Consider the following 26,298-nt stretch of genomic DNA (forward strand, 5'->3'; position numbering starts at 1 on the left):
CCGCATCCAGTGGTGGAGAAGGTGAACCAAGTAGCTGCTGCTGATGATGGGTTAGCTATCCTTAAAGCCTTCCTCGAACCGCCCCGTTCTTCTGATGGAGCGGGTCCAAGTGGAAGCGGCCCTGAAGCTTGATCCTGAAGATCCCTTCCCATTGCTAGGATAGTCTTGTACAGATGTATTTATTTTCTTTTCGTAGGCGGGTAGTTACCCGGCCATTCTTGTAATAATTCGTTTGTGAAATACAAATCTTTTTGCGTATAAGATTGTTATTTCCTTCTTTGGGTTTCTTGCTTTATAAACTTATGACTTGCATACTTAGTTTAAATTAGCAATTTTCCAAGTGTAGAATAAGTTAACCTGTTGAACGTGGTTGATAATGGGTTAAAGTTTTGCTTCCTCTTTCGTGATTGTGCGGGTAGAACCGTCACTTGCACTTAGTAGGATGGCTAAACTTTAACCTTCATCTGACCTGCGTGTAGGTTTTTCTCATCTTTTGAGGATAAGTTAACCTTTGAACGTGGTTGATAATAGGTGTGAAGTTTTGCTTCCTCTTTCGTGATTGTGCGGGTAGAACCGTCACTTGCACTTAGTAGGATGGCTAAACTTTAACCTTCATCTGACCTGCGTGTAGGTTTTCCTCATCTTTTGAGGATAAGTTAACCTTTGAACGTGGTTGATAATAGGTGTGAAGTTTTGCTTCCTCTTTCGTGATTGTGCGGGTGGAACCGTCACTTGCACTTAGTAGGATGGCAAAACTTTACCCTTATCTGACCTGCGTGTAGGTTTTCCTCATCTTTTGAGGATAAGTTAACCTTTGAACGTGGTTGATAATAGGTGTGAAGTTTTGCTTCCTCTTTCGTGATTGTGCGGGTAGTACCGTCACTTGCACTCAGTAGGATGGCAAAACTTTACCCTTATCTGACCTGCGTGTAGGTCTTCCTTATCCTTTGAGGATAAGTTAACCTTTGAACGTGGTTGATAATAGGTGTGAAGTTTTGCTTCCTCTTTCGTGATTGTGCGGGTGGAACCATCACTTGCACTTAGTAGGATGGCAAAACTTTACCCTTATCTGACCTGCGTGTAGGTTTTCCTCATCCTTTTGAGAATTTTGTTTTGAACCGTTCGACGCGCGGTTGTCGATAGGTTAGTGTTCAGTTTCCTTTCATGATTCATGCGGATAGACCGACACTTTCATTTAATGGGATAATTGAACTCTTCCCCTTTAACTGACCTGCGTGAAGGTTTTTTCTAGTTATTGGGTTTGTGCGGGTAGGACCGCCTTCCCACGCAACGACTTCACGTAATGTGAATGCCGTCACCAGTGTTGCATAGTTTAACCGTTCGACGCGCGGTTGTTGATAGGTTATTGTTCAGTTTCCTCATTATGATTCGTGCGGATAGACCGGCACTTTCATTTTTGGGTGCTGAACCTTTCCCCTTCAACTGACCTGCGTGAAGGTTTTTTCCTGTTATTGGGTTTGTGCGGGTAGGACCGCCTTCCCACGCAACGACTTCACGTAATGTGAATGCCGTCACCAGTGTTGCATAGTTTAACCGTTCGACGCGCGGTTGTTGATAGGTTATTGTTCAGTTTCCTCATTATGATTCGTGCGGATAGACCGGCACTTTCATTTTTGGGTGCTGACCCTTTCCCCTTCAACTGACCTGCGTGAAGGTTTTTTCACATTATTGGGTTTGTGCGGGTAGAACCGCCTTCCCACGCAACGACTTCACAATGTGAAAATCGTCATATTAGTGCAGAAAAGTAAAATCATCAGCTTCGATGTTCTAAAGAGAATCATTTCCATTAGAAGTGGCTCTTGGCCTTCTTTACAAATTGGAATTGATTTACATGCAAACTGTGTAAATGAGCTCCCTTCCATGTTGTTGGGATGGGAGTGCCATCGAGCCGATACGCACCTGGTTCGGGATCTCGTTCTTTACGCAGCATGTTGTCTCGACATTGAAGCTGGAATTTTTATTCGTGTTTTCCCCAGCTGGGGTTCTACACGCACCTGCCTGCTCAGCCTTTATTGCGCCACAAGGTGCGCGAGCGTCCCATCTCTGACAAATGCTTCAACCATGTCTTTTACGTCTATGCATTCTTCAGTGTTGTGGCCTTTTGTCTTGTGAAAGTCACAGTATTTGCTCCGATCAGCATCGTGACGATGTCGGATTATTGGAGGCTTTGGCCACGGGAGCTCTTCAGTGGCGAATATCTCAGTGACGCTTTTGGTGAGTGGCGTCCATCTGGAGTTTCGGTGCGGCTGTACATTATCCCTTCCGCCCAATCGATGTTGCAAGCCGGATGAGGTGTCAAAGTTTACCCTTGACTGCCAAATGCCTAGCTTCCGCTTTTTATTTAATCGGGCGGTGAGGACATTGTCTTCTCTCGTCTTCTGAGTGTAGAGGTTTGTGCTCTGTGGGAGATCTCTACCCAGTTGCTTCTCCGTTTCCGCATAGCGTTTTGCTGCTGTCATGATGGCATCCCATGTGGATGGCATGCCATCTTTACCCGTTAGGGTGCGGATGAGCTCTGGGTCATGTGCGCCCTGGATGAAGGCAGCGCGAACAAGATCTTCACTGATATTGCCCAAACTTAGCTTCTTTGAGTTGAAGCGAGTGATGAAGTTTGGCAGAGATTCATTTTCTTCTCGTATGCATTTGAGGATTGTCCATTGCTCCTCGGTATACTTCCGTTGCTGGCTGAAGTGTTGGCCAAACTTCTGCTGGAAGTCTGCCCAGTCGTAGATGTGGTTGACCGGTAGACGATCAAACCAAGCTCTAGCAGCCCCAACAAGCGTCATTTGGAACATGTAGCACCACGTGGGTTCCGTCCAATTGCTGACGGTTGCCCCCGCTATAAACCTGTTCAAATGATCGTCTGGATCAGATATACCGTCATATGTGCCTATGTTAGGCATTTGTTTGGCACTCTTTGGGGCGATTGCTTCCGCAATGTCCCTTGCAAATTTGGACGTTCCTGCATTTGCAACGTTTGGTCTGAACGTTTTGGAGAAGTCTCGTGGGCTTCCACCTGTGCTTTTTGGTTTGAAGGCTTGTCCAAAATGCCTTTTCGGTTGGGATTCCATTTCCTTACGCTTCCCTTTTGCCCTATGGCGAGGGTTCGCGTCGGAGTCGGATTCCTCCGAGTCATCCTCCCAGTATTCGAATTCGTCGGCCTGTTGTACGGAACGCAAGCGTTCGTTCAACTCAGCCTGGAATTCCTTTTGTCGTGCCTCCGCCCATGCCTTGACTTCATCGAGAGTTTGGCGGGGGAGTCTTCGTTTCTCAACCTGGGTATCAGTGGATCCCAGTAGGCGATCATTTACTGCACTTGCCCCAGCATGAGTAACTGGGGTAGTGTTCGTAAAATTTACTTCACTTGCCCCGGCTTGGGTAACCGGGGTAGTGTTTGTAAAAACTGTGTTACCGGTATTCCCCCCAGTAGCTGGGGTTGTGGTTACCGGAATTTCTCTAACCATCTTTGTAGAAGTTTGAAAAAACTGGAGAAAAATGTAGTTCTAGCTTTATGCACGGATGGCGCCAATGAAGAAACACTAACTATAATTTGAAACTCACATAACTATAATTTGAGACTTAATCATGTTTAACATAAGTTACAAACTCATGACTACCTAATCAGTTACTGATGGTGAAAAGAAATAAAAACATATGAACATGGGTGGAATTCTAGTGTGACCACGAGTGAAAACACAACGCATATGAATGTAGTTTATGATTGTTTAAAAAAATTTAACATAAAAACTAACATTTATTCACTCCAATGACCATTTGTATTATCAGTTGAGTGAACATGAAGGGGCATGGGCTTAATTAATTTTAGAAAGGTAGAGAGCAAACGCCGTCATAATAATATTAGCTTTTGTTAAACTAATCCTAGAATTCTGTTCATCTTTGAGATTGCCAAGTATCCATCAATCGTGTAATTAAAGTAATCATTGCACCTAGAACAACTTTCGTTGCAGAAAGTAATGGATTAATACTTGGGTTTTGAATTTGCATCGACTGGGGTTAGTGCATGAATGCGCGATCTTCAGACACGCCACAACATATTCTTGGTGTCGATCATGCAGATGCAGCATTGTGATATGAGCAGTGTTTTGAAACCCGACCGGGACTCAGTCCCTATACCGGGCCGGGTCAACGTATTTTGGACGTTTCTAAAAACCCGGCCGGGTTTCACGGGTGGCGGTCGGCCCGGACCGGTTGACCAGACGGGTGGACCGGTAAAACCCATTTTTTATAAAATCCAAAATGAAATGTGCATGCCAGGATTCAAACTTGGGTCATTTCAAAGATAGAAACTTTAATCATTACCCCATAAACCAACCAACCAACCAAGCTTCATTGATGTCTCTATTGATAACACATAAATCACATATATTTAAGAAACAATGTATAAAACATAAATAAACATTAAAGTTTGTTATTATTATTATTTTTGGTTATTATTATTTTTTATATGTATATGAATTATATATATATGTAAATATATATTTAAATTATTTATGACGTCATCCGGGTCAAACACCGGTCCGCCCTCCCGGGTTGGTCCGACCTTTGACCCGGTAAGGAGTCCGGGTCGACGTCCGGGCCAGGTCTGAAAACATTATATGAGAGAGGAATTGAAGACGGTAACAGAGTGCTTGAAACGTGAAAGAAATGTAAAAAAATGCTAAAATGGTGTATAAGTGATTACGTATGTTTAGCTTAAGATGGTATAAAATGATACAATCAGCTTTATTTCATATGTTTAACTTGTGTAATCATAACACTTCAATTGGGTAAAATTAACAAACAAGTGATATACGTACGTGTTGCACTCGTAGGCATGTTAAAGTGTATAAAAATGATGTATAAGTGATTTATGTATGTTTAGCTTAAGAAGGTATAAAATGGCATAATTGGTTTAATTCCATTAGCTTTCTTATGTAATTATAATACTTGAATTGGGTTAAAAGTATAACAAGTGTAGTATGTATGTGTGTTGTCACTCACATGTTTTATAGCAAATTTTCCTATGACAAATTACACACATACATACATATATATATATATAGTTAGGTTAGAATAAAAACCCACTTGAGTTGTAAAAACTCTAAAAACTCATTCTCAACCACATGTTTTTAATTAAAAATTAAATCTTGTGGTTCACAATTAAAGTTAATAAAAAATGTAAAAGTTTATTTACATTTTCTCTCTTCTGAAAACATATATAAAAATTACTAAAAAATGTAAAACAAAATAGCAAAACATTTTTTTTTATGTTTTGTATTAAATGTAACAACATATATTAAATGTAACAAAAAAAAACAATGTTACATAGGGTTTTCTCAACTCAAGAGGGTTTTCAAACTATACTTCTCCTTTAATAATGGACCACAAGATTTAAACATTAATTAAAAACATGTGGTTGAGAATGAGTTTCTAGAGTTTTCACAACTCAAGTGGGTTCTATATATATATATATATATATATATATATATATATATATTAAATACTAAGTGATGGCCGTCTCATATAAAAATGCTATTCATAATGTAAGTCAGCAATATTTTCGCATGTTGCAAATTGAAACGAGTTTTGAGGTTGGCAGTTGAACCGTTTCTTCTTCATCTTCTCTGCAAGGGGCTTTCTTAGGGTTATGGATTACCAGATCGGGGCGATTGATGAAGATACAACTGCAAAAAAAAAAAAAAGTGAGGTTGTGACATGTTTGATGAGTTTACAACAAAGTTATTTGACAAGTAAGTTATTCTGACATTATCTTAAAGTTTTCCTCAAGGGAGGATATCGTGATTCAAGAAGATTATTTTGAAACAATGATGATTCAATAATCTTGTATTCCACTATAATAAGGTTAATGAGACACGACGTGTTGGTGTTTTGAGAACCATGAAGCTGGCATGTGGAGAAAGAATGGCGTATCCGGGTAACGGAACCAGTCTACATCAATAGATGGAGCTGGCTACTGGATAGAAGACGTGGGAAAACAGAGATCTTTGTGAAACTTTGAGTAGGTGAATCAAGAACACGAACTTTTATTAAGAAAACGATAACGAAAAAAAACTTAATAATACCTAATACATTGAACCTAGGGTATATATAAACTCAAGGTTTCTAATCCTAACATTTTTCAAATACATAATTTGAAACCAAATACAGTTAGGATTAAAGATAAGACTAACTTATCTATAATAATAAACTAATTATTATTATATTAAACATTCTCCAAGATTCTAGGAGTCTTCAATCTGAGTTGGTGTTGGACACGTTTAACACTCCCTCTCAACACCAATCTTCTTTTAACCATGACACATACGAAGCATCTCGACTCGAAACAACACACGACTCAACATAGCAAGTCGCGTCTTCCAGCTTCAACTAACACTCCCTCTAGATCCAAACGGGTTTCTTTAAGGTCTTTCACAACCCGTAACACTCGTATCTCTTTGGACTTGATTCTTCAGACTCGTCACACACCTTCACACGAAGTTGCGTCTCGGTCGGTTATTCCTTAATCCCCGCAAGATTTAGGACATATTTAACTAACCTCCAAACAGCCTTATCACATGCCTTGATCATCTTCGATGGTCTCCTACGTACCCATTGTTCGTACAAATCAACACCGAAACCATCGCTGTCTTCTATTTTGACAGCCATAAAACATAACTATGTAGCCAGTTTTAGCCATCGATTCTAGCTCCGTAACTCATCCCTCACTGTTGTCAACAACCTGAACCGCTGCTGACTTGTACGTTATGATTTAGCCCCAAAACCGGACCGAACATCCGATGTTGTTGTCTCGTTTAGACATCCCGATAACGCTACCACTTAGACTGTTGGCTCACCGATTCAGCCCACTAAACTACCCTGTCACACGAAGATTTTACTATTCAGACACACGGTCATGGCACATTGTTATTGCTCGTCACACAGAGATTTAACCATCCCTACACATGGAGATTTAACCATACCGACACACGATCATGGCACAACATCACTGCTCGACACACGGAGATTTAACCATCCCGACACACGGTGATGGCACGTCATCACTGAAACCTTTAACTTGATGAACGCCAAAACAAAGTTGACACATAACCTCATTGCACTCCGTTATACAGGCGGACCCGAACCACTTGGTAACCACTGGTAACACCAGGCGGCAATCCTCCCTGGTTTCTTTTCAAAGCCGAATCCAATCGTATACGGCTGCTGTCCCAATATGACAGCCCGTTTCCGTTGTTACTCGGAACCTTTTGATCTTTATCGCCAAGGCAGCCCGAAACAACCTTCAATCCACTGTCAACTACTACCGGAACACCGCTGCCAGGATCACCACTTCACATTCTTCGGTTTGGTGTACGTCGTGTTAACCGCCAACTGTTGACCAAGAGTTGACGACATCGACTGTTCAAGTCCTCACAGCTCATCGTTGTTTGCCACAACAAACCCCGACTGCCAAGAACTGATCTTGGTAAAATTCTTGCGCATGTTTGCTAAACTATTTAGCGACACTTTCTATTAAAACTAGAGATGTTTGATCGGAAACTCATCGAGATCGGAACCTAGACACACCTTGACGGCCCTCGCTTCCTTCGACTTCCATCACTTCAGTCATTAACCCGACAAACAGGTCGCAACTCGTTCATGACCTTTACACAGGGCACACCATCGATAGAAAAATTACTCACCTCGATCAGAACCGGGACACACCTTTGTTCGATATCGATCTTACCGCGATCAAAACACGGACACACCTTCAAGAAAAAATTATCGCGATCGGTTCCGATCCAGAAAAAATCAAACAAGAACACACGATTGCAATAGTTACCTCTAGTATTCTTTGGCTGAAAGCCACTGTTTTAGTTTACCAAGGTAATAAACCTGCACATGGTATTCTAGTATTTTTCTTCTATACGAACAAGAAGTTACAAGACAGATTGCTTCTTCTCAATCTATTAATTGCCACACAAGAATCTTGTTTTGATAATTTTTAAACAAAAAAACCAACGAATGGAAAAACTTTTAGATTGGACACACCTTATCTATCGGCTACTGCTTCATGATAAACATCTTGACATGAGCTATTAGCCAACCAAGATTGACTACCTCCATATATCTCCTCTAACAGCTACGGACTTAGATGTTCAATACTGGTCACCCCTGTCGTCCCAAATGGCACCTTCGTTCGAAAATGGTGGACCCGAAACAACTCAATGTCTTCGTCTACTGCTGTTGTTAATTATCTATAGCTAGTTGCAACCCAAGCCTTTCTTCACGCTTGCCCTCCACCGACGAACACACCCGTCGGCGAAGGCTGCCCTGATCTTCAAACCGCTTCTCGATATGAGCCTAGGCTCTGATACCACTTGTTAACTTTGAAACTCTGGACTAAACAATTAATCAAGAACTAATCTCAACCAATTTAAATAAGAACTGATGTTTGCAGAAGAAGAATTATGAATGCAAATACATTGCTATGCGACTCTGTTCACAAGAAAACAAAACTTGAATCGCTGGTGTGTATTTAGTTTCGAACTTATCGAATATACTCACCTCGTTTGGCCCGAACAAAACATATCGTTCGATGTCGGTGATTTGAGGAACCGATAACAGGTTCTTTTTCATGCCGGGAACACGAAACACGTTTTTGAACCAAACCACTTTCTTCAGAATCTGATGAGATATCAACCTCACCCATATGAGCTATGTCGTGTCGTGAGTCATCAGCTATAACTACTACCTGATTACCCTCATACTTAACCGGGTTATTTAACCGCTCCTTTTGCCCCATTAGGTGATTCGAACAACTCGAATATACAATCCAATCATTTAACAAATTTAAAGAGGGTTTTACCGTAGCCATTAATGCATGAACTTCTTCAATTCCGGCGTAATGGGCCTCGGCATCCCAAGGCTCTTCAGTTCGATTTTGCATTGTCACGGCCTTCCCTTCTTAAGTTGCACCCGATGTACAATACTTTGCGATGCGTCCTCCCGTACCACAATTATAACACTTAAAAAGATTTAAACGACGGACGTTTACCCTTTTTATTACGGTTCCAAACCTTTCGTTCATCACCACCTTCCTGTTGGTTTCGTTCCTCGGGTCTATTTCCTTTGTTCGATCGATCCCATGGCTTCTTTTTGTTGTAATTGTGGTTCGCTTTGAACTTTCCTTTACCCGCAAAAAGTGCTTCATTCTCTTGTTTCGGTACAGCGGGGACCGACACACCGGCCATCTGTTTAGCTAAGGATTCCTGCCCGGATAACAATTTTTCAAATTCCGAGAGTGACGGTTGGGTCGCCCAACCTTAAATAGCAGCGATAAATGACTGAAATTCCGGCCTCAACCCATGAATAATAATCCGTATCATCCTTGCGTCTCCGATCCTTGATTGCTTATCTAAATCGGCAATCTCGCGACAAAGCGCTTTCACTTTATGGAAGTATTTTGGAATCGGCATATCTTTCCGAGTAACCGAAAGTAACTCGTTTTCAAAAAGTTGTAATCGGGTGTCCTTTTTCTTCGTGAATAGTTATTCAAGAATATCCCATGCATGCTTCGGTGTTTGGGCTTCTTGAAAGTGATATAACATCTCCTCTTCAACTGTTGTTTTTAACATGAACATCGCCTTCCCGACCTTTACTCGCCACTTCCCGACAGCACCTCCGGTGTCGTTTCTTGGCACCTGCGTGTCGGTTCCGTTGGTTACCTCCCAAAGATCCTGCCCCTGAAGGTAGGACATATGTAACATTCGTTACTTTTCAAACCCGAAAACCCGACTCATTTTAAATTTTCGGCTTTGTTTAATAAATTATATATGTATAAATATATGCTATATCTCAAGTTCGCTTCATGCGTTTTATATGTCATTCGTCACTTTCATTTGCATTTGGATTTGTGTTCGTTAAACCGACATGTTTCGTTGTTTCATTTTATCCGTGTCTGACGTTCATTGTTAAGATAGTATTTACGATGATTTAAAGTCTACTATTCGTTCGTTTTTATTCAATTTGTTCAAATATTGAAATGCTGAGATTCAAAGTTTATTAATTAAATCAACTGATTCACAAGCTATCAAGTATAATACGAAAATAATCCAAGTTATGTATATATATACACACCTTTAACAAATCTATCACAATTCAAAGTTCGGAATCTAGTTTGTAAATTTTAAGTTTTAAAAACATCTTTAATAACATATCAAAGTATAAGGTTTAAAAGGAAAGTATACTTTAAATTTGTTTTAAAGAGATTTGAAAAGTTGAGGGACCAAAAGTATAAATTATGTTTAAATTATTATAATATTTAATAAAATAAACTCTCCAGCCCCAACTTCAATCACGTTTTTCTGATGTACAGTGATTCCAGCAACACCATTTACTTTCCGGCGAAGTCCTAACGGCCTTTAATCATGCGTTTTGACCCATTTGATTGTTGTAACAGCATTCGGCCAAACCGTTGACCATTAATCACCAATTTTAACGAGTAATAATGATCAATAACTGATCAATTAACCCCGTTTCAGCCGCTAATCTCGCCGGAAAAACGGCCAAACACAATTAACATCAATTAATGAGCCTACGCTCCGATTACTAGTATATATAGGGCGTAAACCTTCTGCTAAACTCGCACCAACCCTCCTATTCATCTAAAACACTCCCTAAATTCCTTAATAAAGCCGTCAAGTATTGTTTTCCGGCGAACTATGGTTTTCCATCAAATCCGAACATTTTAAGGTAATTGTTCTATGTTTGTTGATTTTTTTTAACCAATAATCAAAACCCCTATACTAATTTGAGCAAACATGGAACTAAAATGGCAAATTGAAACTAGGGTTCATGGGAGGAAGATGATATTGGTTATTAATATATATATAATTTACTTGTGTCCTTAAACCAACAAACCCATCTAATCCAGTGGTAGTATCACGTGAGTTTGAATTAAGTGACTCGGGTTCGAACCCGGTTATAGCATGGTTTTCTTGTATTTTTTAAAGAACCTTTTCTTTTACATATTAATAAAATAAATATTTAAAATTTATTAAAAATTAGTAAAATCTAGCAAAATTATTTTTAACTTAGATAAAATAAATTACAAATTATATCTTATCATCTTTCGTCTAAGAATCTTACTTTTTTTACCCGTCAAGTTTTTGTGTCAAACGTTAATATAATATTATTATAATTAGTGTTTTTCATAATACATTAACGTAAACGTTTTCGAGATAAAATTTGACCGATATAATTCGTATTCTATAAATATTAAAGTTTTCTTCTTAATAATAAATTATTAATTAAATAGTATTAAAATATTAATAAACAGTTAATAAATTCTTCTATTTTTAGTCATTACGCTTTAAATCATTTGTTTTAATTCGATAATTTATATTTCGTTAACCATAACCCGGTTGTTAATTTATAATTCGTTAATCCCATCTCGTTAACTTAAATCTTTTAAATTCGTTAAAATATAGTTCGCTAAAATTCCGTTAAGGTTTAAATATAATATTATAATATTGTATGCCACAAAATAATAAAATATACATATTAAAAAAAATGTAAAATCCCTAAAACCAAATCATATAACTTTTCTAATATCGTTAGTTAGATTTTGTTTTGTTTTAATTATAGTTCGAGATATTCAATCGTTTCGGATTCTTTAACGCATTTTTCGGTTGATTTGGTTTCCTTATCTTGCTTCCGGCTTTTATGGCATGTTTATCTTCGATTTCGAGGTGAGTTTTTCACAACCCCTTTTTAAAAGTTTTCATATTTTGGGTAGCATATGTATCTTATAAAACTTCAAGTATTTACGATATTGCTTACAAACTACAATTCATATTATGGACTTGTGTGCTTACTTGCTTATTTGTTATATACGTGGATTTCAAGTGGTTGCCTCAATAAGTATGATCATACGCCCCCCTTTGCGCTCAGGTCCATTTGTATCGAGTGAAAAAGGGACCTCATATCCGAGTACGTTGGTAGCCCCAACTGGAAAGGACCTTCGTTTATTCTTTACACTCAGGTTCATTGCATCGAGTGTAAAGAACCCCTATGTGCTCATTTCACAAGTTTCATGAAATTGTATGATTTTTACGTATTATATCAAACTGTGGGATTCTCATCAGCTATGTTCATAGCTGACTTTATTTTATACATATGCTACAGGTATAAAGATACGAGGATGAAAGTTAGAAGACACATAGCATGCCTATAGGATATTCAAAGAACAACTTATCATTTGTTTATTTATTTGTTACAACTTGTATTATTTGATAAACTTGTGTTACATAATGATTTAAATGAAATAATGTTATTATGGTCACCTAATAGTGTCACGTATGTTTGAACAATCTGCACGTCACACTCAGGCGTTTCCGCTTTAGCCGGGGTGTTACAACATAACACACGTCGACCAGACTCGGTAATTGGTCTGATTTAGTCGCTTGATTCCGGCAACAAACGACATGTTGGCCATGGCGTTCCTCTGTTCAATTTCTTCTCCTTGTTCTTCTTCCCCTTCACCAACAGGTTATCAATCTACAGCTCGGATAATCGCCGGTGGCAATCTTCCGTGAGACAAACTCTTTGCTGGACTTCGATTGATAACCCCGAATTCGTCCGAACAAATTTGGTGTTGCTGAACTTCGAATAACAAACCTAATTCCGTGCAAACGAAATTGGTACCCTGCTCTTGATACCACTTGTTAAACTTTGAGCAAGTGAATCAAGAACACGAACTTGTATTAAGAAAACGACTAACGAAAAAAAACTTAATAATACCTAATACATTGAACCTAGGGTATATATAAACTCAAGGTTTCTAATCCTAACCTTTTTCAAATACATAATTTGAAACCAAATACAGCTAGGATTAAAGATAAGACTAACTTATCTATAATAATAAACTAATTATTATTATATTAAACATTGTCCAAGATTCTAGGAGTATTCAATCTGAGTTGGTGTTGGACACGTTTAACAACCTTGATAAATGGTACAATGAAATGTCAAATATTCCATTCGAATGACTGATGTTGGACTAGCTGACTTCCTAAGTTTTGCCATATTGCATTAGAAAGTGGGGAATTCCTTCGTATGCGAATTTCAAGTTGCTACTGCTCTGATAGCCGCTTCAGATGTTGCTTAGTCGGTATCTTGCTGTTTTCTGTTCAAGCGAAGCTTGCTGTCTACTCCACGAGTCGCCACAGTTTCGCCTACGGCACTTGTATATAGACAACAATAGCACCCAAGATTTGCCCTTCGCGTAGTTCATTGAACCTTCCAACTTCACTCCGTGAACATATATACTTCATTTCTTGATAATGAGATTCACAGGGGATTGTAGGTCCCGACGCGGGTGGATCTAACAATGATCTTGGATCAACCGAGCTTAGTGCTAGCGGAAATCACACTAAGCCACCTAAGCGGTCTCGGATCTTGAGATGTTATTTTAGGGTAGAGAGAAATGGAGAGAGTAAGAAAGGGAGTTTGCAAAAGGTATTGTATTATCAACAATTGAACAACCACTCACTTCTCATGGCATGCTTCCTATTTATAGGGAAGCATGCATGAGAAGTAAGTCATATCAAATGCCTAATGGGCTTTACAACATTATTTCCCTTGGGCCTATAACATACAACATAACCAAAACGGCCCATTACATATAATTGCAATACAAAAGACTAAACCAAAATGGGACTAACAATCTCCCTCTAGTCTTTAGTATTGGAACCCGTCGGTGTCGTAATCTAACCAGCCGTCCTCGGGTAGTGGAAGTTCAACAACTCTTTTAATAAACTTGTTGAAGGCTTCAACTATCCGGTCTGTGTTCTGACGACCGATATCCTCGATGGTTCCCAGGGGAGAGTTGTAGAGCTTCTTTGATGTCTTCTATGTGCAGCCCCATTAGCTCGTGCTCGTCAAATATGCGAATCTCAGGCAGATCTTTGCAGCGAATGACGACCTCCCCTGTCGTGTTGTCGAATTCCCAGTCAATGAAGTCTCGGAGGATGTTAGGAATAAAGGGCTCACCATGGTAGATGATATGACAATTCTTTGGTGCCCTGTATCTCCACATTGTTCGTGGCTCTCCGGTGGCTCGGTCTATCTCCTTTGGGTTCTTGTACTTCCGACCCTTATTCAGCTCAAAATCTTTGTAGTCAACCTTCGACTGACGATGAAGATAATCTGGAATCCAACTTTCCAACGTACTTCCAACCGCACCATGGCCTAGAGCTTTTCGAAGATAGTTTATGTCAAGCTCTGGTAACGACTTCAGCTCATGGTGGTTGAGATAAATCAGATCACCACTATATCATCTGATCGCCCAACACGTGTTCCCCTTATTATATTTCGCGTATACAATTAGCGAATCATCGTGGTAAGGGTAGATGAGATCGCGGGCGCTTGCATGACTTGACACAATATGATTCTTCCACTTCTTTTTTGGTGGCTCCTGTGTCAAGTCTGCAGTTTGATTGGAGACGGGATCAGCAGCAGGAGTCTCTGAAGCTTGAACTTGAGCAGGAGGAGTGTCTGGATTAGGTGAGTAGTTTATGTAGTCATCTTCAATCCCTTCCTATGTATTATGTTCAATAAGATGCTCCAAGTTCTTTCTCGCTTCAATAAAGTCATCCATAACACCTGCAAAGTCATCAGGAAATAAATCTTTATACATGTCAGTAATCTGTGTATCATGCTCCTTGACTTTGCCAGCCGAGTCGTGAGCAGCAGGGTCCTGAACTTCATATTGAGTTTGTGGAGGTGATTGAGTGTTATCTCCACCTCCACCTCCTGCTGCCCCGGCTCCTCCATTTCCACCGTCTCCGCCATCATCATCACCATCGTCGTCCTCATCATAGCTATCATGAACATCATCATCGTCATCATCTTCATCTTCATCATCTTCCTCATTCTCATCTTCGTCATCACCATCATTACTACCACCAACACAGCTAGACTGGCCGCCCTGTTGTACCAAACGACCAACAGTCGCCTCACCTTCAGACACTCCCATTCTAACTCCTCGCAAGGCCACACTCGGACCTGCGGTAGGCTGCGAACCACCAGCCTGAGAAGTCTCACCAGACCTTCTCCAGCTCTTGAAAACTTTATCAAGTCGATCCTCCAAACCATGAAAGTCATCTTCATGGATACCCATAAAGTCTGAGGCTGCTTGATATTTGCTCACCAACTCTTCGTTTGTCTTCAGTTGGAGCTCATTAAGACGATCATGTTCCATCACCTTTTCTTGAATAGCCTGCATTTCAGCTCTGAGTGTATCAAGGGAAGCGGATGAAGCGAGCTGATTTTCTAAGTTTGTGACTCTGGAGTTTGTAGCTTCTTTCTCAACATCCCATCTTCAAGTAGCATCCTCAATCTTGTTGTTGACACTAGTCCTGAGAGCACTTGTAGATGGCAGGTTTCTTTCAAGAGTGGCCAATCTGTCTCCAAGTCTTGAATTATCTGCTCTCAGGTTTGCGTTTTCCGAAGCTTCTCGATTCATTAGTACTTGAAGATTCTGGATTCGGGTGTGGAAGGTGTTGGTCAATAATCTTTGATTTTCAGCAATTGCGTTGCTTGCTTCCTTTTGCTCATCCAACACCCTTATCCTCTCCATCAGAGCCGCCTTCTCTTCCTCATCCTCCACCGCCTTCTGCTTCATTTCTTTGATAAACTTGAGGAGCACAATTTCTTGCTCCGCCCTTTTAGCGTTTGATTCCTCCAGTGTGACGATCCTATCGAGGATAGGATCGGAGTACACTAGAGGTGTCGAAGACTTTCCTCGGGCAATGGGTTTGGTTAAATAATGGTGGATGGTGGGGTGGTGGACATTATGGGTGGTGAGGTTGTTTGCAAAGGTAGGGTGATGTGTTGGATAAGGATTGGTGAAGTTGTAGTGGTGGGTGGTGTTGGTTGTGTCATAGGTGGTGTTATGGTTTGGGTTGGGGAAGTTATAACGGTTTGGCTCCATAAGCTGGTTGTTTGGATTAGTGAGCTGAAGATGGATGATGTGAATATTGAGGTGGTTGGTTGGGTAGGTGGTGTTATGATTTGAGAAGATTCGGGTTCGGTTTGGGTTAGTTGTTTGATTGGAGTTGTAGGCTGGTCTTGGGGTGGTGAGGATGGTATTTGGGGTAGGAAGGTAGAAATTGGTTGGTCTGTTGGAGTGGATTCGGGTGAGGATTCAGGTGAGTCGTGGAGTAAGGTTTTGGTTTTCTTGGATTTGGATTTCTTTCTTGTCTTTGGCTTCGTGTAGGTAGGGATTTGGATTTTTGTTACATTTAATGCTTTGAGGGCTTGGGCTAGGGCTTCTTTGGTGATTTTGGGTTGGTCAGATGGTTTGTCTTGTGAGGGAATCTTGACAAGAATCTTGGATGACTTCTGGGAGTCCCCAAGTTTCCTCAGACGCTTCAATGGCGGCTAGTCTTCCTCTTCCTCCTTTAATTCAATAATCTTGCTCTTCTCAGTCTCCTTTCTTTTTAGATCATGTTTAGCTTTTGTGCGATCCTCAGGAGGCTCATTAGATGAATCTTGTTCTGCCTCAACTTCAACATCTACTTCTGGCTCAGTTGCCTGAATCTCTCCACTCTCTTCAGAAGCCTCATTCCCAGCAGGCTCTGTCTCCTCGAACAACCCAAATTTAGGACATGGACGTGGTCCCACATACTGATGTCCCTTTGTCTTGGTGCTCAACAACACACCAAATATTGACATCTTGATATCATTCACATGATAGGGCTCGGGAAACGACTTCTTGTCCCTAGCTTTCTTTGATCCTGGCCTAGGGACATCTGGAATTAGATCATCAAGAAGCATCTGTACAAATCTTGGGTACATAAGCCATGTCCCCCCACTCTTAATATTCCCCAACATGCATAGGAATATCCTTCGAGAGTAATTGAACTTCTCTCGAGTCGTCAATGCAAACATAATGCGGACCCAGTCAGCACTCATGCTATCAACTCCTCCACGAATATCAGCAAAGCAATGAGTGACTATGTGGAATAGAAACCTCCAGTATGGTGGAAGATGTTTCTTCTCGAGGTTGTTCCACTCAGTGTCGTATCCCATTTGTGTAACAAAATCAACCGGCTTCTTCCTGTCTCCCTTCTCATATGTATAATCTGGCTGGTCAGCAATCTTCAACACCCGAATATCAGCTTCAGTGATGGTCAACTCTTTTCTCGCAACTGTTGTTGTAAACGATAAAGAATCATCGACAACCTTGGCAAACGCCCAGAAGTCCAAGACCCATTTATAATAAATGGCTGGATTGGCTGTGATAACATGTGCCAGGGGTGATTGCCTGAGCCCCTTGACAATAGACGTGAAAACTTTGTCGTCCTTTGCCTTTGGCAACCCAAGAGCACAAAAGTTATTATGACCCTGAAATTAAACCATAAGATCATGAGAATCATCATTAAAACATGATAAAATATATATAAAATCATATTAATAATCAAGAAAAGTTATATACATATGCATTAAGTATTTACATATTATAGAATTTAATTGATTAATTATATACAATTTTAGTTTTAATAGGTTAATAAGTTAATTTATAAGTTATTTAGTTCAATATGTACAAATATTAAGTCCAAAACAGTTCGATAGTCCAAACAGTCTAGCAGTCCACAATAGCCCAAACAGTCCTGTAGCTTCAGTTTGAAATTTTCAAGAATCTTGCTAAGTATGACTTTTTCGCATGACACTTATTTCGCTGCGCATGGGATGCGAAGTGATGTGTTGTAAAACACTCGTATTTTCCGCACGTTTTATCTACGTATTATATTATATTTTATATGTTTTAATTCGTTTTAGATAGGTTTTACGTACATTTATTAATCTTGTAGGTTTTGGGTAAAAGAAAGGTAAAAACCGGGACTTTTCGAGCATTCTATGAGCCTTTTACGCATACAAGTTCAAGACAAAGCTCAAGGCCCAACCCGTATGCATCATGGAGGCCCAAATACTATTATAATATTATAATATAAAGAATTTAAAACCCCTAGAGCTGCTGGACAGCAGCCGAACAGCAGCAGCAGCAGGGGAGAAAAAAAGAAAAAAAGCTTTTTCGGCTAGGGTTTGAAGGTTGTGGCGGCTAAGGAAGGAAGAAGACACAAGAACCAAGCCTCGGGATTGAATCTCCATCGTTTTTTACAGCAAGAACAGCCCCGGAAACACCCGATATCCTTACATCTTTTTCATTGTTCATCAAACTTTATTTTCTTGATCAATTGTTAATTTGTTTTGCAATTGTGTTAGAGATTGAAGTGTTTATGATTATTGTTGATCGTTGGAAAATTGTTAAGATGATTGGTATGAGTTTATTAATGGTTTTATTTAATGTTCATGGCTGTCCAAAGATGATTATTGGCTAAATTTGTTAGTTCTACCTAGGAATGATGATTCTTGTTAGTGTTTGATGAGCTTGTTGGATTGTTTGATTAATAGACCTTAATTGCTATTGCAAAGTTTGATTTAGACATGAAATAGGTTGTGTTTAATGGCTGGAAATTTTGGTGATTCATTGCATAAACCCCGTGTGTTGATTGATTAGTTTTGTATTGATTGATCGGTGCATTGTTTGATTCTAGACTTTGTGTTTAGGGTTTGTTTGCGGTAGGTACCACCGTAGGGTTTTGTTGCATGGTTAATTGATTAAAGTATAGCGGTTAGACACTTTTGAGACCGAGAGGTGATAGGAAGTTAGGGTTGTCTCATTGCCTTTGCATGCTAGAATAAGGATTGCGCGAGTCAGGTTTAGGTGTTTTGAGCAACTAGTTGATCTATTTTAGTTTAAGTTGAATTGTTCCGCTATCCTTGGTTGTGTAGTATTCATTTCCATTAGGGTCGAGTGTTGGTGAGACCGAGAGGTGATCCTTCATTAGAACACGTTAGCAATTGTTTCCCGGTTTGGTCGTTTTAGGCGATTTTGAGTAGTTTAGGCTTGTTGAGTGAGACCGAGAGGTGATCTAGTGAGCCTGAGCGATCCTTAGTTGTGTCATCTTTAGGGACCGGTGTCTTGAAGTCATTCAATCCATTAGCTTGTTAGGCCTACAATTTGATTCAGACCTAGGTAGACGTTTTTCTCCATTCCTAAGTTAACACAATTAGTTTTCCGTTAAGTTTTCTATTTTTGGTAAGTTTTGTTAGTTAATCTAGTTAGTTCAGTTAAGTTAAAAGAAATCAAAAATCAATATAATATTATTTTAAGGTAGGTCTTGTCTAGGGTTAGTGATCTTTAGCGTTCTAACGTGTCCACGTGTTCGATACTCGGACTTCCTAGGTCTATACTACTTGTGATCGGTACACTTGCCGGTTGTGTGTGGTTTTAGGATTTTCATTTTATATTTAAAGCTTAGTTGTGAGGGTCATTTTTATAGGGTTATTAGATACACATCACGAAGCGAAACAAAAAGGTGTCTCGTTTCGCATGACCAAGCGAAGCGAAACAAGGACTCAATTCGCTTCGCATGACCATGAGAAGCGAAACAAAGAGAATTTCACTTCGCATGATCATGAGAAGCGAAACAGAGAGCATTTCGCTTCTCATGACCATGAGAAGCGAAGCCAAAAGCATTTCGCTTCTCATGACCATGAGAAGCGAAACAAAAGGCATTTCGCTTCGCATGACCATGAGAAGCGAAACCTCCTTCCAAGCGAAAAAGTTCCCTGGCTTAAATTTTGATTCCTTTTCCTTTCCTTGGGTGTCACCCAGACCTGAATTAGGTTTCTGGAAAGTTTGAAGGCAAACCCCTTAGATTTACATGATCAATCGAACCCTTGAACATATGAACAAGCCTAGATCTACGAACTGTTCAACAAACAAACCTAAAACTAACAATTTTAATGATGATAAACTCGATCTAAAGTCCTAATATCAGAATCTAAGCATGATAGCAACACAAATTATGAATATCTATCTTTAGATCTAGCCGACGGTTCATAATAACCACCGTCTCGATCCATGAGAACCCAGAAACAAGGATGAATCGAAGGAAACGAGGGGTTTATGAAGTTATACCGAGGGAGGATATTCAGGATTCAACGGCATATTTGATAAAAAGTAGTCCGGATCGTTGAAGATTTGAAGAAGATTTAGGGTTTGAGAGTTGAAGATAAGAGAGAAGAGAGTGAGTGAAAAGTGAAAGTGTTTGGTGAATAGTGAAAGATATTTTGGGTTTTTCATTTATATAGGGTCAGCCTATTTCGTGATAAGGTCAAAACATCGCGAGTATTCACCAAAAATACATTCTCGGTCCTCGGTCTTTAAAATATTTGCATTTTCAAACACAAAAAACATTTACTCACCGAATCCACGCACTTGTTTAATTTTTATAATTTTTTTTTGTCGGTCCGTTACTGTTAAACTTTGCACTAACGATCTCTTAAGCATAAGCATAAAAATGAAATAAAAATAAAAATAAAATACAAAATAAAAATAAAAATAAAATAAAATTAAAATTAAAAATTAAAATTAAAACTTAAAATATTTAAATGTACAAGTACTTAAAAATTTTAGAAAAACAAAAACAAAATAAACAAGAACTTTAGATGAAGATAATATTAAATTAATTTACATAGTTATTTTCTTTATTTACAAAGAACGATCTTGACATGGAATCATATTGATTTGTAAAGCCCTAGATCACATCTCTATTTTGAAGTTATTGTGACACAAATTCATCATTGATTGTAGATATTGTCCACCTTTTTAACTTATTATATTAAACATATATTTATATAATGATAATTATGATATATAAAGTGATGATAAAAATTACTAAATAGTATGTATTCTGTTAAATATAAAAAAATTATATTTAAAGTATATGAAATTATTATAATTGAATATGCGTTTATTAAAATAATAAACGAGTCAAGTTAAAGCTTGAATAAATTCTCATGAGCTGAGCTCGAGCTCTTGTAAGTTAAACAAGTTGAACACGGGCCTAGTAAATTTCATACTTGGTTTGTTTACATCCCTAGTCCTAAACAACCTACTTCTGCCAAAAACATAAAAAAAAATAATAAGTATATCAAAAGTATAAATGTAACGCATAAGGTGCTAACCTGTCCAGCAACGGCTAAACCATCTGAAAGAAGCGAAGAGGTCAACCAAACCTGCAAGCAAATTTGGAATGCAGCCATAGTTGTTGCACCCAATCTTGTAGCCAACGATGCAGCCAATGTCACGGGGATGGTTGCTGCTATGACTCGAAACAACAATAACGAACCTACAAAGCACAAAAGTATTAGTTAATTTTATGGTGACAACAACTATGAAAGTGCTGAATCAAGTTTGCGAGTGTACCACTTTTAAGAAACTTGCTGAACTGCAAAGACTTAAGACTCAGAGGCAGTAGATTAACTTGTTGCATCAACTTGACTAGCATAATTAATGATATCAAGTATCTGTGAAAGAAAAAAGGTGTTTAGGCACATGATCAAGGTGTGACCCCATATGGTATGTGAATATTATAGAATGATTACTGGGAAAGAACATGTGCAATGGCTGCACCGCTAACACCCAATTTGCAAGTGAATATAAGAAGTGGATCCAAGATAACATTCGCAACATCGCCTGCAACTGAAGGATAACACAACACAGATTAATCAGTAGAGATCAAGCACAACTGAATTTTCATTAAAATAGTGTTTTTTTTTTTCAAATTTACATGATGACATAATTAAGGTTGCTATCTCAAATAACAAATTTAACTCGTTTTCTTCTCATTTAAAGTCGCTGCTTATTTAAAATCCAACAAAAAGAATCCACACTTCTAACTTCAATTCATTTTAAAAGAATCTATTTCTGTAAACAGGTTTGTCCACAGTGGTGATGGCAGAACTAGAACTTTTTAGTCATCATAACTCATAAGGTTATCTTTTCTTAAAAAAACTCATATTTATATATATAAAAATCCGACAAACTCAGGTGAATGAGGGTCAGTACGACCCTCTAGCCCCCCTTGTTTTTGCCCCTGAAAGAAAGAAAAGGGTGTAAGAGTATACCCGTGGCATAAAAAGGAGTTCTAGTATCTTTGAAACCGCGAAAGATTCCTTGAGTTGCCAAAGAAATAAGAACCCGCGGGAGCTCCAAGTGATCGGAGGGTCAAATACTTGTATGCCGGTTTTAACATTGGAGAACCCTTACAAAATTTGAATGTGGAGGGAAAATAGGTTTATATTTCACATATTTGTAGGAGTGAATAGAATTTACTTACGGGTTTAACGCCTGTCAAACTCAAAAGTGGTTTGGCAAGAAGTGCTAGGAAGAGTGTTTCGAGAACACCAAGCGCTAAACCGAACAACAGTGCGGTTGAAGCCGAAGGAATATTTCTTTTCGCTATCTTGGCATCTGGTGCGTTTGTGACACCATCCGTAATAGTGGTAGGCTTGCCTGGGCTCGTTTTGGAATCTGATTAATGATAAAAGTAAGTGACTAATGCACAAGATCACAAATTGAAGTTTAATAAACTTCATCCAACTTATATAAAGAGTTTACCGTCTTTACCAAAAGAAACAAACAATGGGACCATGGCCTAGATCATAATTAACTATGTACAAAGGCGTACCGTCTTCAAGTGTAGCAGACTCTTTTTCCGCGTCCTTTTCTGTCAAACCATTTTGCTCTTCTCCAACTTGCACAATCTCTAACGTCTCTCCTTTGGTGTCAACTTTATCAACATAACCGTTCTTCATGTCCTCAGCCTCCATTGTCTCCGTGTTGATTTTATCTATCGTCTCCTCCTCGGCAACAAACGACGTTGTAATACTAACAAGCGGGAATATTGCGACTTTTGAAACTTGATTAAAAAGCGCGACTGATATTCCAACAGCCGCAATCTCCACAGGTCCTGTATATGGCCATAAACTTTTAGTTTGTGACAGCTGACAAGGGCTTTTGACAGGGTGGTACCAAAATATGTATTTATGTTATCCTTTTTCATAAGACTGATGGTTCAAGTCTTATAGTGAACAATGGTGTACGTTTACCAATAAAAGTAGTGGATGTCGTAAGAAAATAATAGTTTGTGACAATAGGTCAATTGCATGAGCTACGAAAGCGTACCTAGACGACCGATGTAAATTGTGTCGATCAAAGAAGCAACAGGATCGGCAGCTAACGCCATGGTCACGGGTATAGCAACCGAAAGTATTTCACGACCGAGTTTGTCCAACTTGAGTGCAATCCTATGAAAACGAGTCATATACAAAAAGAACATAAGTACTTGACTAACATGCATGCTACACAAATGGCTGTTAATTGGTAGAAAGCTAGAACATAACTACATAAGTACCTAGAATCTTTGAAGAAAACAAGGATCGGAAAGTTCCATTTTGAGACACTCGAAGCTGAAATACCGTCCGCTTCCATAGCAGAAAGATAGATTGAACGTACAAACTGTAAAGTTGACATAAATTCATTTAACAATAACAACTGTTCAATAAAAGTTCAATAAATCAGGAACGTTTTTATACAAAAAATAAGAAATTATATATGTTTACAGTTTTTTTTTACTTTGTGTGATTTATAGTTCTTTTAAGACGAATCAAATTCGCATTCGAATAACTAAGCCAAAAATAAAATAAAATAAAAAATGAAGCAAATTTGAAGTTTAGAAAACGCAAAAAAACAATTAATTTTCAGACGAATACTTGTATTTGCTAGTGAATATATATGCTAAACTATTAAAAGATACACTAATATTATTTACTTGCATGCATGGTTGAAAAAATTGTATCAAGGCGCTGATTAATCCTGATCAGTCGCTAAGCAATACTAACCGACAAGTGGCTGATTAATTGTTATTTGGTTGAAGTCGGTCAAATTGAAATATATAAATTCAAATGTGATTAATCCAATTAATCGAGACTAACCACCACTCGACTAGCGCCTAACGATTTCTATGATACTGCCTGTATGTACATTTTATTTGTACGGTTGATTACAAATTATAGCGCATTCACAAGTGAATATGCGTATTTGTTCGTGAATAAAATAATTATTAAATATTTTTTGGTTTTCTATTTTAACTTATTATACATTTTTTTTAACAGCCAAATTATTATTTACAACCACCTCAACAAGAGGACAAACTCTCAACCTCCATTTTAAAGTTTATCATCCTTGTCACCACACCAAATGGCGTGGGTAACTTATTATACATGTAAAAGGTAAAAATACAATTCCTATTATTCGGTTTGATCAATTAATGGAACAGAAAATGAAATTCGATTTTGGTTCATATAAATTGGATTGGAATATTCTAGCTGGTGTTTTAAAATGTCACAAGGTATATTCCATGTGTGATCTAGAACGTACACTTGTCATTTTCTGAAGGTCGTATATAGGACAAGTGTTTCGAGTTGATGCATGACCGATACGTACAAGTGCTCCAGAAGTCCAGAGTTACCCTATCATCAATACTTCCTCTCTTGAAGTTCGAGTAATGTTAGGAAGATTTTAGTTCATATAAAATACTTTATTAATTAAATAAAGTATCAAATTAGTTTTTCTAACTTTCCTTAACCAATTATTAAGTAGTAAATAATGTATAAGTATGATTTATTTTAATTTAGAAACACTGTAAAACAGTTTGGAACTACCCAATAAAAGTCTTCCCGAGTGAGTCTTTTTAGACCGCTGATTTTAATGATTTAGATCTGACTCATGTAAAAACACCATCAAATAAGAATCCACTAATATAAAAAAACCCACTTAAACCATGTTTCAAATGAGACCATAACAATCACTAGCATTAAAACTATCACCCCATAAGAAAACCATTTACGTTATTTTCTATATAACAAAGAGAATTTATCCCCTCGTTCTAGGTGCCCTTCCCACATCTCATATGCATGTACTTTTGCTTGATCACCAAAGTGTCAACCACCCTTTGTCCATAAGACCTTTTAAAGAGTTTTCATTGCAATGTTGCCAGATTCTTGTACATGCAACATGAATCTTTGTAGCAATAAGTAATAGGTGGTGCAACCGAAACCTAACTTAAAACCGTCTACAAATGATCAGTTGTTCACTTGTGCTTTTATGATTAATTTGTACTCTTGGAATAAAGCTTTGTTCATGGCATCAAGCTCGATATATGAAGCTTTAAGAAGTGGATCTTGAGTATATGAGCGACTTGACTTGTTTACACCCTACTCAGGAAGCAATTCTATAACGGCAAGTATGTTAAAAAAGAAAATATGAATAGGGAAGTATCCTTATCAACCAACAAAAAAAGAATGATAACTTATAATTCCTACATTAGTATGTATCAATGAATCATAGTAAATATCGAAACTTTGAAATGCCCAGAAGTTGTTATTTATATTTATATTATTAATAAGTTGGTAGAAGTTAAGGAAGAGAAACATACGTGTAAGAAGGAGGTCTCCAGTCTCTTCCACTCGGTGTGGAACAGCGGCCGATGTTGTTGTGCCTTCTCTATCCCATTTACTACTATATATATAGAGCTGTTTTTATGAGAATCATAATGACTTTTTAAATAATTGTTTCTTTATTATTTCTTCATAAATTTATTCTCGATAAACTAAAATTAACCACAACCACTAACTTGGATTAGTGGCAAAGATGTATGGCCTTCAACCAAATAGTTGTGGGTTCTAGTCTCACTCAAAACATGGGTGAAAGAATATTAGTTATTAAAAAAAATGAAAGATAAACTAAAATTAAGCGTTTTTACGTCATTTATTAAATGTTCTTAATTACTACCCTAAAACACATTAATCACATGCACCAAAAATAGGAAAACATAATAAAAAAATAAATTACATGGATATAAAACTAAACTATCTTTGCCCAAGTCGAGGTGTGGCAGATTTAAAGTTGCAAGATGATTTACAAGATCAAATCGAAGTCGGTAGTGTATATTTTCATCCATCAAAAAGTATCGTAAAAAATGGGCCCGATTAGAGGATTTCTTGTGTATACGGTTGACGGTTGTACCCCATATTCATCGTTCTTTATAATCATGTTGTGCAACAAAATGCACACATACGCCACTCTCCTAATCTTGTCTACGATCATAGCCCGTATGGGTCACCTTAGAATACTACATTTTCCCTTTAGAACTCCGAGAGCTTGCTTACATTTTTTCTTGACGGCTCTATAGTTTTTTTTAACCTCTTTTTGTTCATCCTGACGGGAAATGGAAACGCTTTCATAAACATCGACCAAGGGGGATAGATCCCGTCGATAAGATAGTATCCCCATTTATATAA

The 26,298-nt window shown here is 38.3% G+C and overlaps 1 pseudogene; it reads right to left on the minus strand.

The window, feature by feature from the left end:
• Window positions 1-16,464: 16,464 nt before the first annotated feature.
• Window positions 16,465-23,428, minus strand: LOC143578979 (uncharacterized; annotated as a pseudogene).
• Between the last annotated feature and the right edge of the window lie 2,870 nt (window positions 23,429-26,298).

Source organism: Bidens hawaiensis, unplaced genomic scaffold (genome assembly GCF_021521415.1).
Source record: "Bidens hawaiensis isolate Kalapana, Puna unplaced genomic scaffold, B.hawaiensis_p1.1 tig00029414_1, whole genome shotgun sequence".
Taxonomy (NCBI): Eukaryota; Viridiplantae; Streptophyta; class Magnoliopsida; order Asterales; family Asteraceae; genus Bidens; species Bidens hawaiensis.